Here is a 16,005-nt window from a genome sequence, read left to right as displayed (position 1 = left end):
AAAAAATTTCAAAAATAGAAGAGAAAAAGATAAGGGTAACCCCATCCAGATATGTTGAAGGACAATCTGTTTCTAGACTCCCATACTTTAATGGTTGAAATTATGGGTATTGGAAAACCCGGATGGATTTCTTTTTACAATCCTTAGACTTTGAAATGTGGGAGTTAATTGAAGATGGATACATTCCTCCCACAAGTGGTAGAAGTGAGTGGTCGGCCACTCAAAAGAAGAGAGCCGCATTGAATGCTAAAGGAGTGAACACAATCTTTTGTGCTCTATCTCCTGACGAATTCAATCGGGTGTCTACTTGTAAAATGGCTGAGGATATATGGACAATCCTTGAAACCACTCATGAGGGGACTTCACAAGTAAAAAAGTCTAAAGTTAGTCTCCATGTTAGTGATCTAGAAGCTTTTAAAATGAACGGAAATGAATCCATTTCCGAAATGTATTCTCGTTTTACTAATATTGTTAATCAGCTTGAAGGTTTAGGTAAAACCTATGCAAATTTGAAATTGGTGACGAGGCTTCTCCGGTGTCTTCCATTTAGTTGGGACCCCAAGGTCACGGCGATCGAAGAATCTAAAGATCTTGACAATGTGAAGTTAGATGAGTTAGTTGGATCCCTCATTACACATGAAATAAAGATGAAGAGAAGGGAAAACCAACCAGCCAAGGCTTCAAAACTCAAGGAGAAAGACAAAGAAAAATCCATTGCCTTCACCGTCAAATCATCATCTTCTTCCTCAAGTTCCGATAGCGATGAATTGGAAGCTTTCAAGAAGTTTAAGAAGATGTGAAAGAAGAAAGGAAGAAAAGATAAGAAGAAAAAGGACGAAAAGAAGAAGAAGGAGGACCAAATAAAATGCTATGAATCTGGCAAACCAGGACACATAAAGCCGGAATGCCCTCTCCTCAAGAATAAGAAGAAATATGGGAAGAAGTTTAGAGCACACATGGCAAATTGGGATGGGCTTAGTGATAGCACTAGTTCATCATCAAGTAAGAGCTCCAAGGAAGAAAAATCAAACTTCTATATCTCGGCCCATGTTGAACCTACCATATGTCTTATGGCCAACATCGAAGAAGATAAAAATGAGGTATGCTCCCATCCATCTTCTAGTTCAAGTTCTAATGATAATGAAATGTCTTATAATGAAGTTTGTGAAACCTTGGATTTGCAAATGTCAAAAAATAAAGCTTTAAAGAAAAATCTTTCTCACATTAAAAAAGAACTTGAATCTTTAAATCAAAACTTTTCTTCTAAGTTTCAAGCCCAAGCTAAAATGGAAGAAGATTTAAAGCTTGAAAATGAGACCTTTAAGGGTCGCTTGAGTGAACTTGAGACTCATGTTTTGAGCTTTCAAAACATGGCAAGTTCATCCAAGTCTTTTGAAGATGAAAGATTTGAGTTTTCAAACCATTTAAATCATCTTCAAAATGAAAATGAGAGGCTAAGGATGTGTCTATATGGTTTTATGAATGGAGACAAAATTATAGACATAATCCTCAGAAAGGCTAGTCTAAGATCTAGAAGTGCATATCATAATGTAACTAGCCTAGCTAACCCCTCAAATCGATGCCATTATTGCGGCCTTCACGGGCATTATCAATTCCAATGTGCATCAAAATTGAGTAGGGATAGCATTGGGACAAAAAATTCTTGGGTTCCCAAAGCCCCAACTTAATTTCATTTTGAAATTGGTTTAGTATTAAGGGTTTGTGCTAAATCTTGAATACCTAATGTTCAAATGTATCCTTGGTTATTTGCTTACCTTGGCATGTTTTGTTTTATCAAAAACAAAAAAAAATCCCTTTTGGTTTTGAGTGTTTGTCTTTGATAGGGGGAGTTATTTTCATAAAAGGGGGGATATTTAAACTTAGTTTGTATATCTTTTTTCTACAATCCCTCATTTATTATATTTGTCAATCAAATAGGGGGAGTTGTATGTTTGCATGTTTTTCTTGATTTAAGGGGAGTTTCCATATTGCATATCTTTTCCCTTGTTTTTTTTTCTCTCTTGCCCCATCTTTTTGTTGATGCCATAGGGGGAGAGAAATGTATGTGCTTATTGGCAAATCTCTTGTGAATGTCATCATAAAAAAGGGGGAGAATATAAGCCCAATGGTTCCATCCTTGGCATTACCTTCTTGTTTTGATGATTCCATACAAAAGTGATTTTATAGCACTAATGTGCTTTTGATTGTCTAAGTTGTAGATCTCATTATTGTGCAATCAAGGAAGCTTGGATCAGGGCATTGAAGCTAAATTGGAATGCATTTAGAGTGCCAAAGCTAGGATGATCCAAGAAGCTTGGTGGACTTGAAGCCTTGAAGATCAAGAGAAGATTGTAGTGCTTTTTAAGTCAATAGAGTTTATACTCCTCTCCTTGTTTTTAGAGATGTCAGGGCATTGAAGCTAAATTGGAATGCATTTAGAGTGCCAAAGCTAGGATGATCCAAGAAGCTTGGTGGACTTGAAGCCTTGAAGATCAAGAGAAGATTGTAGTGCTTTTTAAGTCAATAGAGTTTATACTCCTCTCCTTGTTTTTAGAGATGTCAAAGGCACTAAACATAGGTTAAAATGTATTTGAAAATGTAGGATTAAATCTCAAAGACCATAGCCCAAAAGTCCCTAAAGATTTTAAAGTAAAAAAGGAATTTCGTACAGGGCCGGTAAACAGGGCTATGCTGGGCGACCGCGAGATCGAACCTGGAATTCCAGGCATCTCGAAACTTATGGGGTCGTCGACCGGGGTAGTCCCGGGCAACCGCGGATGTGTTGCTGTTTCATACAGAAACAATCCAGCATGGTTGGGGCGGACGATCGCCAAGGGTCGGTCGATCGCGTAAAGGTTTTAAGCCAATTATTTTTTGAGCAAACAGGTAGTCCTTGCCGGACGACCGCCACTGGGCCGGTTGACCGCGACGATAGAGAATTTGAAAATAAAAAAGGAACCCGAAAAGGGCGGGCGACCGCCGCGGCCTGGCAAAAGAGCCCTTGGGGCTTTTTCTCGTTGACTTTTTCAACTCCGCTTTTTACAGTTTAACCCCCAAACGGTCATATTTTGAAATGGGCTATATATACACTGTCTAAACCTTTCTAACCTATCTTTGAACATTATTTCGAACATTCTAAAGATCAAACCAAAGTGTTTTTAGTGCCTCTCTCATCTCTAACCAAGGAAGTGGATTAGGCTTAAATTTGTACATCTTCATCCATCCTTTGTAACCCTTGTAAAGGGATTTTTAGTTTTCTTTCTTTGAAGAACATTGTATTTTTGCGAGTGCGAAGAGACACGTAGCCATCTCAAGAGCGAGTGCTGGAGACGCGGAGCTTTCTCCGGTTCGTGGCGAGTCTTGCAAGGCGGAGCCGAACCATTGTAACTAGGTTGATTATCCGCCATTAAGGGAATCCGTAGTGCAATCACCAAGAGGTCTTGGTGGAGTGGAGTAAGTCCTTGAGTGACCGAACCACTATAAAACTGGGGTGCACTCTCTCTATTTCTCTCACTCTCTTTATTTTGTGATTGTGCATTTGTGGTTTATTTTCATTTGTGTCTTAAGTTTTAATTCGCCATTTATTTTTTCATTTCCGCAATATTTTTGGCAAAGTTTTTTAAAACCCAATTCACCCCCCCTCTTAGGTTGCCATCACCCCTGCGATTTCAACAAGCAAACTCATTAGTGATACAAAATCACTTGAGATTGGAATCATCAAAACAAGAATGAGATGCTGAGGGTGGGAACATTGGGTTTACATTTGTCATAGAGGCACTAAGCTTTTTCTCTAGGACAGAAGAAAGAATCTTTTTGGTTTAGAATAATATGCGGCATTGATAGGATCTCGTGCAGTGGAAGATCCAAAAAGGAGGTTTACCTCCCTGGCTGCACGTACTGTTTGCAGGTAAGAGTGAAAACCATAGGGGTAAAATACAAATCTACTATTATATCCTCTCCCTCACGTGTTTATTTCTTACTAAACGGTCTGGCTATACGAGTCTAAGCCGAAGGGTGCAACCCATTCATATTTTGATGATCAACAAACCCAAATTGATGGTAGATTACTAATGATTGCTCTAGTATTGTGATCAAGACAGGAATCATTGAAGTCATCATTAGAAGCAAAGGGAAGAAGGGCTCAACTTGGAGTTAGTCAAGCCATGGTGGTCATCCTACAAGCATTGAAGACTTAAGAAAACCACATGCACCAAAGCAAGATAGAAGACTCTTCCAAGTGAACATCTCATGCAAGTGCCTAGAAGACAAAGACTCAAGAAGACACAAGAAGACTCAAGGTTCAAGTAGTGTGTAATAGAGTCCTCTTGACAAACAGTCATTTGCATGGATTTATGTTTTCAAAACTCCTCAAAATGCTTTTTGACAAACTTATGAAGATGTTTGGAAACATAGGGCAAAAGCCCAAAGACCTTGGCCCAAGACCCTAAGCTTTTATTTTGGAAAACCAAGTTTTCAAGACAGGGCCGGTCGACCGGGCTCCCACGGTCGACCTCAGAAGGGTTGCTGGAATTCCAGCAATTACCTTTCAAAAGCGGGCCGGTCGACCGAGGCCAACCCGGTCGACAGCGGATATGCTCCTGGATTTATTGGAGCAATCCAGAAAGGTCTTTGCGGTCGACCGCCACTGGCTCGGTCGATCGATGATAGGTTTTGATTGAAAAAATAAAATAAACAGGAAGCCCTCGAAGGGCGACCGCGGACACCCCGGTCGACCACAGCAATTTGAAATTTGAAATAAAAAAGAGGCGCCCGATAAGGGCGGGCGACCACCATACCTCGGTCGACCGCCTCGATCGGCCAAAGTAGCCGTTGGGGCTTGCACAGTTTACTTTTTCTTGGCCAAATATTTATAGTATTGCCCCCAAACGGTCATAAAAGCACTTGGGCTATTAAACCGTCATTCAAAACCTTTCAAACTACCTTTTGAACATTGATCTTGCAAACCATAGAGCTTTCTCTCTTAAAAACAAGAGGTTTCTTCATCTTCCTCTTGAGAGCATTTATTCTTACATTTACTTCTTGTCAAGAGGCACTCCAAGAGTGTTGATTTGTAATCATTAGGAGTGATTGGGAGCATTTTGTGTTTTGTATTTGCCTATAAAGAGGCTTTGAGAGCATTATCTTTCCATTCCTATCCTGTATTTGCAAAGAGGAGTTGTACCCTTTGTGGCGGTGTGTGAAGAGGGTAGATTCCTTGGAGGCGGTTATTGCGAAGAGGGTTTGTTCCCTTGGAGGTGGATTTGATTGTAAAAGCCCAGAGATTTAGCGCGTGAAATCTCAACATAGTAAAGACAAATCCCAAGGAAAAGACAGAGTACTTGGGTAGTGGAGTAGGTCCTTTATGACCGAACCACTATAAATCTCCGTGTGGTCTCCTTTCTCTTTCTCCTCCCTACGGTCCTTGGTAAATCTTTTTCTTAATATAAAATTTTATATAGAACAAGGGTTAGCATAAGCTAGGTTTAAATCTCACATTCATTATAGTTTTTAGAAGAAATTTTAAATAAACCAATTCACCCCCCTCTTGGGTTGCCCTTTGGGATTTCAATTGGTATCAAAGCTAAAGGCTCTTGCTAGAGATTTTTTTTATTATTAAAATATAAAAGAGAAAAAATCCATGGAAACCTCATCTTCCAACCGATATCTTGAGGGTCAATCCTCATTTAGGCCACCATACTTTAATGGTACTAACTATGGGTGTTTGAAAGCCCGGATGAAGATTTACCTAAAAGGCCAAGAATTTGGCATTTGGAGGATTATTGAAAAGGGGTACACTGAACCAACCACCGATAGTGCAACTTGGAAAGACACCGAAAATGCCGACTTCACTTTGAACTACAAGGCAATGAATTTCCTTATTTGCGCTCTATCTCCGGATGAATTTAATAAGGTCTCCACCCTTAAGACCGCAAAAGACATATGGGATACACTTGAAGTAACTCATGAGGAAACTACTCAAGTGAAAAATGACCAAAATCAATTTACTTCTAAGTGACCTAGAATCCTTCAAAATGAAACCTGGTGAGTCCGTCACCGGAATGTATACTAGGTTTACTAACATCATAAATGAGTCGGAAGGCTTAGGTAAAGTCTTCTCAAATGAAAAGATGGTCAACAAAATTCTCCGATCACTACCAAAGACATGGGATCCCATGACAACAGCCATTGAAGAAGCCACGAATGTGGAAACCATGAAATTGGAAGAACTTGTCTGCTCCCTTATTACATTTGAGATAAAGATGAAGAAAAGGGAGACAGAAGAGCAAGAAGCCCCAAAAGAAAATACAAAGAAGAAGAGTATTGCCTTCGAAGCTCAAGAAGATGGGAGTGCAAGTGAGAATGAGAAAGAGAGCCTCAAGGCTATGAGGTAAGATATCTCCGTCCTGACAAGGAAGTTTAAGAAGTTTACAAGAACAAATAGGAGAGACTTCCAAAAGGAACAGAGTTCAAGAAAAGAAAATGAAGAAGAGAAAGATGTCAAGGATGAGTTAAGGTGTTTCCTGTGCCATAAGCTAGGAAATGTAAGATCTGATTGCCCCCTCAAGAAGCTCGACGAAAAGTTCAACAAGAGAAGAGGAAAGGACAAGAAGAAGAGCTTCAGTGCAACTTATGATGGGCTTAGTTGTTCATCCGGAAGAGAAGAAAGCGATGATGAAGTGTCTCACATTTTTCTCATGGGAATTCAAGAGGATGACACACCTAAGGAGGTAAATTCCTTATCATCACTTAATGTTGTAATCAATGAAGAAGATGAAAATGTTTCCTTTACTTATGAAGATTTGTATGATGCTTGTGAGAAATTTCAAGAAGCACACTTTCTCGAAGTTTCCAAAAACATCGAACTTGTAAAGGAAATAGAAACCTAAATCATGAACTTGAAAAATCTAAAAAGGAATGCAATGCACTCACATGTATAGTTAATGAAAATAAAATCTTATTAGAAAAGGTGAAAAATCTTGAAGTTTTAAACCAAGACGTTTTGAAAGAAAACCAAGAAATATATTTGAATATTGAAAAATTATTTTGGAAAACAAGGAGTTGAAATGGAAAAATGAAAAACTATGTTTGAAATTCAAGTGTGGGAAAACAAAATTAGATGAAACACTTGACATGAAAGTTTCTTATGGTAAGTGTGGTCTTGGGTACCAACCTCATCAAAAGAAACCCTCGTACAAGAATAATACCCACAAGCTCATTTCATTTGTAAAGGCTGGAACATCTCATTCTCATTTGAATCATAATGCTCGTCTTATAGTCATTCCTACTTGCTACTATTGTGGAAAACTTGGACATATAAAATACAATTGCAAGTTTAGGAAATCAAGTAGATATGTATGGGCAATAAAGGCTAACTCATATGGAACTAATCCAAAAGGACCCAAAGAAATTTGGGTACCTAAGCCCAAGACTTGACTCTCTATTTTGTTGGTATGCTTGAGTAGCAACTCTACTTTGGATAAATGGTACCTCGACAGTGGATGCTCAAGGCATATGACATTTGATCCCTCCAAATTCTCTACTCTCAATATGGAAGATCAAGGAACGGTGACATTTGGAGACATGGCAAGGGAAAAATATTGGTGAAGGTACAATTAAATTCAAAGGTATTACCATTAAAAATGTATTGCGTGTTGATGGACTTAAACATAACTTGATGAGTATAAGTCAACTATGTGATAATGGTAATGAAGTACTTTTTTAAAATGATAAATGCATTGTTAGGACCTCGAATGATAATAGAACTGAATTTGTTGCCACAAGAGATAGAAATGTATATACTCTTATGCTTGAAGAACTGATATTTCAAATTACTTGTCTTGCATCTTTTGAAAATAATACATGGACATGGCATAGAAGACTAGGGCATTCTAATATGGAAATTATTGCTACAATCTTTAAGAAAAATATTGTTGATGGTTTGCCTAAGCTTAATTATCTGAAGGATCATATGTGTAGAGCATGTCAACTTGGTAAACAAGTACAAGACTCATTTAGACCTAAAAAAATTATCACTACTTCTAGACCATTACAACTACTTCACATGGATCTATTTGGTCCCGTGAAGACATGTAGCTTTGGCAGAAAAATATATGTCTTTGTAGTGGTAGATGATTTTTCTAGGTTTACATGGGTTCTATTCCTTGCTTCCAAGGATGAAACTTTTAGAGAATTTTACAAGATGTGTAATAAGTTGCAAAGAGACAGAGCGTTTCATATCAAGCAAATTAGAAGTGATCATGGAACATAATTTGAGAATCATCAATTTGAGGATTATTGTGCTGAATTAGGGATAGATCATAACTTCTCAACCCCTAAAACCCCTCAACAAAATGGTGTGGTGGAAAGAAAGAATAGGGTCTTACAAGAAATGACTAGAACACTACTTAATGATAACGACATCTCTAGACATTTTTGGGCAGAAGCTGTAAATACAGCTTGCCATGTGATAAATAGAGTATTGATAAGACCCCACAGTAGCAAGACACCATATGAGTTGTGGAAAGGAAGAAAGCCCAATATTAGCTATTTTAGGATCTTTGGATGTAAGTGCTATATTCTAAACATCAAGGACAATCTTCACAAATTTTATCCTAAAGCAGATGAAAGGATATTTTTGGGGTATTCAACTAGAAGCAAGTCCTATAGAGTATTCAATCAAAGGACTTTGACAATAGAAGAGGTTATACATGTTAAATTTGATGAACAAAATGAGGAAAAGAAAGTGACAGCTAAGATGAGGAAGATGAGATTAACCCTGAAGTATGTGAAAAGAACACTTCCACCTTGACTAATTCATTGGAAAATCTTAGTATTGAAGGCGAATCAATTGAAGAGAGAGAGAATGAGGAAGACGATCCAAAAGGCAAAAGAATTATTGCAAGTCACCCCTCTACTCAAATTATTGGTGAAGCTTCACAAGGAGTTAAGACTAGGTCTCATTTTAGGACTGTTTGTGGTGATCTAGCATTCATCTCACAAATTGAACCTAAGTCTATTGTTGAAGCAGAAAATGATGAATTTTGGATGATTGCCATGCAAGAAGAGTTAAATCAATTTGAAAGAAATAAAGTATGGCAATTGATTCCTAGGCCAAAAGATCATCTTGTGATTGAAACTAGATGGGTTTATAGAAACAAGTTAGATGAAAATAGTGATATCCAAAGAAATAAAGCCCGTTTAGTCGCCCAAGGTTACAACCAGGAAGAAAGGATTGATTATGATGAGACTTTTGCCCCTTTAGCCTGGTTGGAGTCCATTAGAATGCTTCTTGCATATGCATATTATAGAGGTTTCAAGTTGTATGAAATGGATGTTGAAAGTGCATTTCTAAATGGATATATTATGGATGAGGTATATGTTGAGCAACCTCCTGAATTTGAAGATTTCAAGCACCCGGATCATGTCTTTAGATTGGACAAAACTCTATATGGATTGAAGCAAGCTCCTAGAGCTTGGTATGAAAGGCTTAATTCATTTCTATTAGGCAAAGGATTTGAAATGGGAAAAGTCGATAATACTTTATTTATCAAAAGAAAGGGTGAAGACATACTTATAGTCCAAATCTATGTAGATGACACCATCTTTGGGTCAAGTAATGTGAGTATGTGTGAAACATTTGCCAAATGAATGCAAAATGAGTTTGCAATGAGCATTATGGGAGAACTTAAATATTTTCTTGGTCTACAAATCCACCAATTGCTCAATGAAATCTTCATTAACCAAGAAAAATACACAAAAAATCTGCTAAAGAAATTTGGAATGGAAACCTCTTCTCCAAAGTCCACTCCTATGAGCACATCTTCAAAATTAGCAGTAGAAGTCACTGGACCAAAGGTTGATCAGAAAAAGAATAGGGGAATGATAGGGAGTCTTCTTTATTTGACTACTAGCCGACCGGATATCATGTTTAGTGTTTGCCTATGTGCTAGATTTCAGTCAGATCCAAGGGAATCTCACTTTCTCTTTGTTAAAAGGATATTCAAATATTTGAGAAGAACTCCCGGTCTAGGTCTATGGTATGGAAAGTCACATTCTTTCAACCTAGTAGGATACTCCGATGCTGACTTTACCGGATGTAGAATTGATAAGAAAAGTACTAGTGGCACTTGTCAGTTTCTAGGAAGATCCTTGATGTCTTGGTTTAGCAAGAAACAGAACTATGTTGCCCTATCCACCACAGAAGCAGAGTATATTGCTGCAGGAACTTGTTGTGCACAAGTTTAATGGATGAAGAACACCTTGGAAGATTATGATTTAAAGTTTAAATGTGTTTCAATCCACTGTGACAACACTAGTGCAATCAATCTAACTAAGAATCCAATTCAACATTCCCGAGCTAAGCATATTGATATAAGACATCACTTCTTGAGAGATCATTCCCAAAAGAAAGATATCATTATCTCTTATATCAATACCAATTATCAACTTGCGGATATTTTTACTAAACCACTAAGTGAAGAAAGATTTTGCAATCTTAGATGTGGTTTAAATATGTAGACACTTGATCAAGTGAAAGAATTTGAATGAACTGTTGCTTATATGATTATCTTACTATATGTACTTCATTGTGTGTTTGCTATTGGATGCATGACTAGATGTCAAATCTTAACATAAAATTCACTCAATTAGTGCCCTTAGCCTTCTTAGTTCCTAAGAGGGAGACGATACTATCATCTCTAATTAAGACACTTAAAATTTTGGCAAATGCCTACATCTAGTTCATGAACATGCCTATTTGGATGTTATTTTGATATATGTATAGGCATATTCATAGTTAGATAGGGGGAGTTACAAGTGAAATACTAAAACAAAACAAAAAAAAAAGAAGTCTTGTGCTATCTATGGAGACTCTCTCTCCTAACTTTTTTTTATGTAACAAAAGGGAGAGAAATAGGACATCTTGATTATGGTTAGTAAGTATGTTCATGACTATGCATTGATTTGATTATTTGGATCATGAACCATATTTGCAATTCCTCTATGCTTGAATTGAATACCTATACTTATCTTGTGCTCTAATTGAAATACATGCAAATATACTAAAAACCATAATTAATCATCATTTATGATAAGCATATAATGAGGGGGAGACATAAAATTACATATATATCATAATTTGGGGAGCCTCCACCCCATAATCAATTTGAGTTTGTTATCATTAAAAAGGGGGAGAATGTAAGCCCAAGGGTGCAACCCATTCCTATTTTGATGATCAACAAACCCAAATTGATTGTAGATTACTAATGGTTGCTCTAGTGTTGTGATCAAGACATGAATAATTGAAGTCATCATTAGAAGCGAAGGGAAGAAGGGCTCAACTTGGAGGTAGTCAAGCCGTGGTGGTCATCCTACAAGCATTGAAGACTTAAGGAAACCACATGCACCAAAGCAAGATAGAAGACTCTTCCAAGTGAACATTTCATGCAAGTGCCTAGAAGACAAAGACTCAAGAAGACACAAGAAGACTCAAGGTTCAAGTAGTGTGTAATAGAGTCCTCTTGACAAAGAGTCATTTGCATGGATTTATGTTTTCCAAACTCCTCAAAATGCTTTTTAACAAACTTATAAAGATGTTTGAAAACATAGGACAAAAGCCCAAAGACCTTGGCCCAAGACCCTAAGCTTTTATTTTGGAAAAACAAGTTTTCAAGACAGGGCCAGTCGACCGGGCTGCCACGGTCGACCTCGGAAGGGTTGCTGAAATTCCAGTAATTACATTTCGAAAGCGGGCCGGTAGACCGAGGCCAACCCGGTCGACCGCGGATATGCTCCTGGATTTATTGGACCAATCCAGAAAGGTCTGTACGGTTGACCGCCACTGGCTCGGTCGACCGCGTATAGGTTTTGAATGAAAAAATAAAAGAAGCCCTCGGAGGGCGACCGCGTACAACCCGGTCGACCGCAGCGATTTGAAATTCGAAATTAAAAAGGGGCACCAGGTAAGGGCGGGCGACCGCCATACCTCGGTCGATCACCTCGGTCGGGCAAAGTAGCCGTTGGGGCCTGCGCAGTTTAACTTTTCTTAGCCAAATATTTACAGTACTGCCCCCAAACGGTCACAAAAGTACTTGGGATATTTAAACCTCATTCAATACCTTTCAAAATACCTTTTGAACATTGATCTTGCAAACCCTAGAGATTTCTCTCTTAAAAACAAAAGGTTTCTTCATCTTCCTCTTGAGAGCATTTATTCTTACATTTACTTCTTGTAAAGAGGCACTCCATAGAGCATTGATTTGTAATCATTAGGAGTGATTGAGAGCATTGAGTGTTTTGTATTTACCTATAAAGAGGCTTTATCTTTCCATTCATTTCTTGTATTTGCAAAGAGGAGTTGTACCCTTTGAGGCGGTGTGCGAAGAGGGTAGATTCCTTCAAGGCGGTTATTGCGAAGAGGGTTTGTTCCCTTGGAGGCGGATTTGATTGTAAAAGCCCAGAGATTTGGCGCGTGAAATCTGAACATAGTGAAGACAAATCCCAAGGAAAAGACAAAGTACTTGGGTAGTGGAATAGGTCCTTTGTGACCGAACTACTATAAATCTCCGTGTGGTCTCCTTTCTCTTTCTCCTCCCTACGGTGCTTGGTAAATCCTTTCATTAATATAAAACTTTATATTGAACAAGGGTTAGCATAATCTAGGTTTAAATCTCACATTCATTATAGTTTTTAGAAGAAATTTTAAATAACCCAATTCACCCCCCTCTTGGGTTGCCCTTTAGGATTTCAACGAGCACCTGATGACCTATACTAGTGCTAACAACAAATGTCCCAGATTCCTGAGATGGGAAAAAAAATCTAAATGCAAACCAACCAATCTTCTAGAGATGGTGAGAGGGCAGCAAGATGACAAAGTATAATAATCAAACACTGTTATTTATTATCTTATTTCATTTTGCCAGCTACCTAATTTCGAATTCTGAGTAATTGTCTCTCTTTCAGGTGCTACTGGTGATAGTTCCAGATGATTGTGAGCTCCATCTACTTACAACTCCCGCAGAGCAGGTAAGCATATAATGAAAGATAATATATGTTGTTCATTCTGACATCCGTTATTTAAACAATGAAAATAAGAAAACAATTGCTTGATGGTGCAGCCAGATGCGGACTGCATTCCCAAGGAAAGGGAAGATGGCCAACAGTTGGTTGAGATGGAGATGGAATTGTCGGAAGATGGCCAACAGGTGGTTGAGCCGAAAATGGAAATGTCGGAACACGGCGAAGAGGCCGTTGAGTCACAAATGGAATCATCGGAAGGGGGGATGTTAGTACAAGATTTACGATCCAATACAGAATGTTGTGGGCGGAGAAGAAACTGACATATGACCTACTCGATCCTGACATTCAGGAGAAACTTATCTCCGATTACTTCAGCAGCGAATTCGAGTATGTAATTTAGAACCATAACATAATTTATTTGTTCTGTTCCATAGTGCATACAATAAACATTGTGATTCTTTCTTCAGTAATACTCTACAAATTACCAGTAGAAGTCACCGCTTGAAGGAGGAGCTAAGGACACTGTATCATCCCCAGGGTCTAGTGCACAACTCGGTAAGTTTAAGAGTCTAAGGGCTTATATATATATATATATATATATATATATATATATATATATATATATATATATATATATATATATATATATATATATCGTCGATGCATATTTGAAATAAATTTTCTTATGTAGCGTTCCACTATAAATCTCATTCCCTTGAAGATGATAAATGTGTACGGTGATCTTCCCATATCCAAGACAGTGGACAAACGATGCGTATGCCTCCCTACCTATCTCTCAGTAAGTTCTGAACCTGAACACTTTGGCATTACCATATCCTCTATTTTTATCCCATGCTTATGCGTTGCCCTTTAATTGCAATAGTTTTTAGGAGCTTGTGAAGCATGGTAAGGAAGATGCGAGCATCATCGGTTCCTTCCTAAGCGACATGAATGGGGTGGAGAGAATCCTAATCCCAATAGGGGACGGGAAACACTTGATATTATTAATGGTCAGTATGAACGAAGGAAAGTATATAATGTATGATTCACTTGCCAGAGCTCATTGTAGGAAGCTTGCAAGGGGAATGGTAGGTTTCTTGCCTAGTGATTTCCATACTTCATTACGTTTGGATGGATTTTCTCAATAATTTTTCATGCAGATTACTTTCTTTAGGACGTTTCTAAAATGATTTCAACCTGAAGCGGATACGTGGGAAGATATCGTTGAAACAAGAAGGCCAATACAAGAAAACCCGTGAGTACTCGTCCTGCACCGTTAAGACAATATCCTCTTTATCTATTTCCAGGTGCAGATTACATAATATCAACTACTAAAATTTTAAATGCTAGGTTCAATTGTGGGGTATTCGTGATCGAGTTCATAAAAGCTCTAGGCCAGTACAAACAAATCGACTTCTCTAAGGTATAAATTGTTAAAAGCATACAAAGAAATTACTCAATAGTCAAGTACTTACAGTTGTAACATATTGCAAGAGGATAGACATTGCCTACGCGTGGAGAGAACATTCGAGATGATTTGGTAATCCAAGCACACGTAGTTTCTCTTCTTCACTACAAAATTTGTTTATCTCGAGGTTTCTTTTATCTCAAAATTTTCCACTGACAAGCGAAGATAAAATGGCCACCTAAGTAGTGTAGTGATAGCTGTATTACAACGGCTTACTCTAAGGGTTCAAATTCGAAACACATATATGTTTCAGATTTACAGAGTACCAAATTTATCTTTCCAATTTGACCAACTAAGGTTGAGGTAAAACTTAGGGCCACATTCAGATTACAATAACACAAATTATATAAGGTGAGATTGATACCAACTGAATTTGGTTTCCTTAATTTACGGGCAACTTTTTTCCTCAGAATTTATTCAGATGCCACACTAATGATCTTTGATCTTATTCGATTAAAGAGGTTTATCAGAAAGCAATCAAAATAGTGCCACGTATTGTAGGAAAATGTAAGGAAGATACAAAATTCTTATTGGATCGGGGATGTTTCGCTATATTAGATAACAACCAATCATATCTTATCGAAGATGTGCTCAAGATAGGGCAAATCAATCAAATTCCCAATCAAAGAGGATTACAAGACGAACAATGTGTATATTTGTGATTTAAAGAAATCATAGAGTAAAATCAAACGGTGTCTGTCATAGAGAAAGTCAAATCCCTAATTTATTCTCATTCTCTAGCTTTGTCTTAGAACACTTGAACCAAACATATCTTCTCACACCAATACGCTGAATCACAAATTCAACAAAGGGCTTCTAGTGCACAAAACTCACCACATCGTCACATACGAGTGTGGTCAACTTATATGCTATACCAAATGCCCCTAGTCTAAATGAGCTGACTAGATTGTCCTATTCCAAATATAGCTAATTCTCATGTCGAACTAAGCACTCCAGTTGCATACAAGCTCACCATGTTGTCCCATACCAACACAGCTAACTCACATGCGAAACCATAGGCTCTATATCCTTATGACAGACTGAGCTATCTCACACAAGTACAACAAATCCACATGCTGAACCAAGCATCCCTGGTGAATACAAACTCATCATACCATGTCGTCTCATTCCAACATGATTAACCCACATACTGAACCAAGCGTCTCTGGTGCACGTGAGTTTATCGTGTGGTCTCTAAATAGCACAACTAACTCATGTTCAACCAGGCGTCCCCGGTACACACAAGTCAAGCATGCCATCCTCTCAGTTATTCATCATTGATGCTAAAATCCTCAACATAAATGATAATTTTCTTGAAATTCAGATCTTCAACTTTTACAAACTCATAGTCGAGAGTTATTTGATTCTCTCATAGTTGAATAAACATTTCATATTTTCTACACTCTCAGAAAATTATTAAACTCAAATTAGGACTTATTAGCCCTCAATGTCACAAACTGATTCCTCAAAATCCATAAGTTCAAAGATTAGCTTTCAATAGCTTACAGGGTCATTAGTCT

The sequence above is a fragment of the Tasmannia lanceolata genome, unplaced genomic scaffold, assembly GCF_043159265.1.
Source record: "Tasmannia lanceolata isolate RefF3 unplaced genomic scaffold, GAP_Taslan_0.1 ptg000020l, whole genome shotgun sequence".
In the NCBI taxonomy this organism is placed as follows: Eukaryota; Viridiplantae; Streptophyta; class Magnoliopsida; order Canellales; family Winteraceae; genus Tasmannia; species Tasmannia lanceolata.
This window is presented reverse-complemented; position numbering follows the sequence as displayed.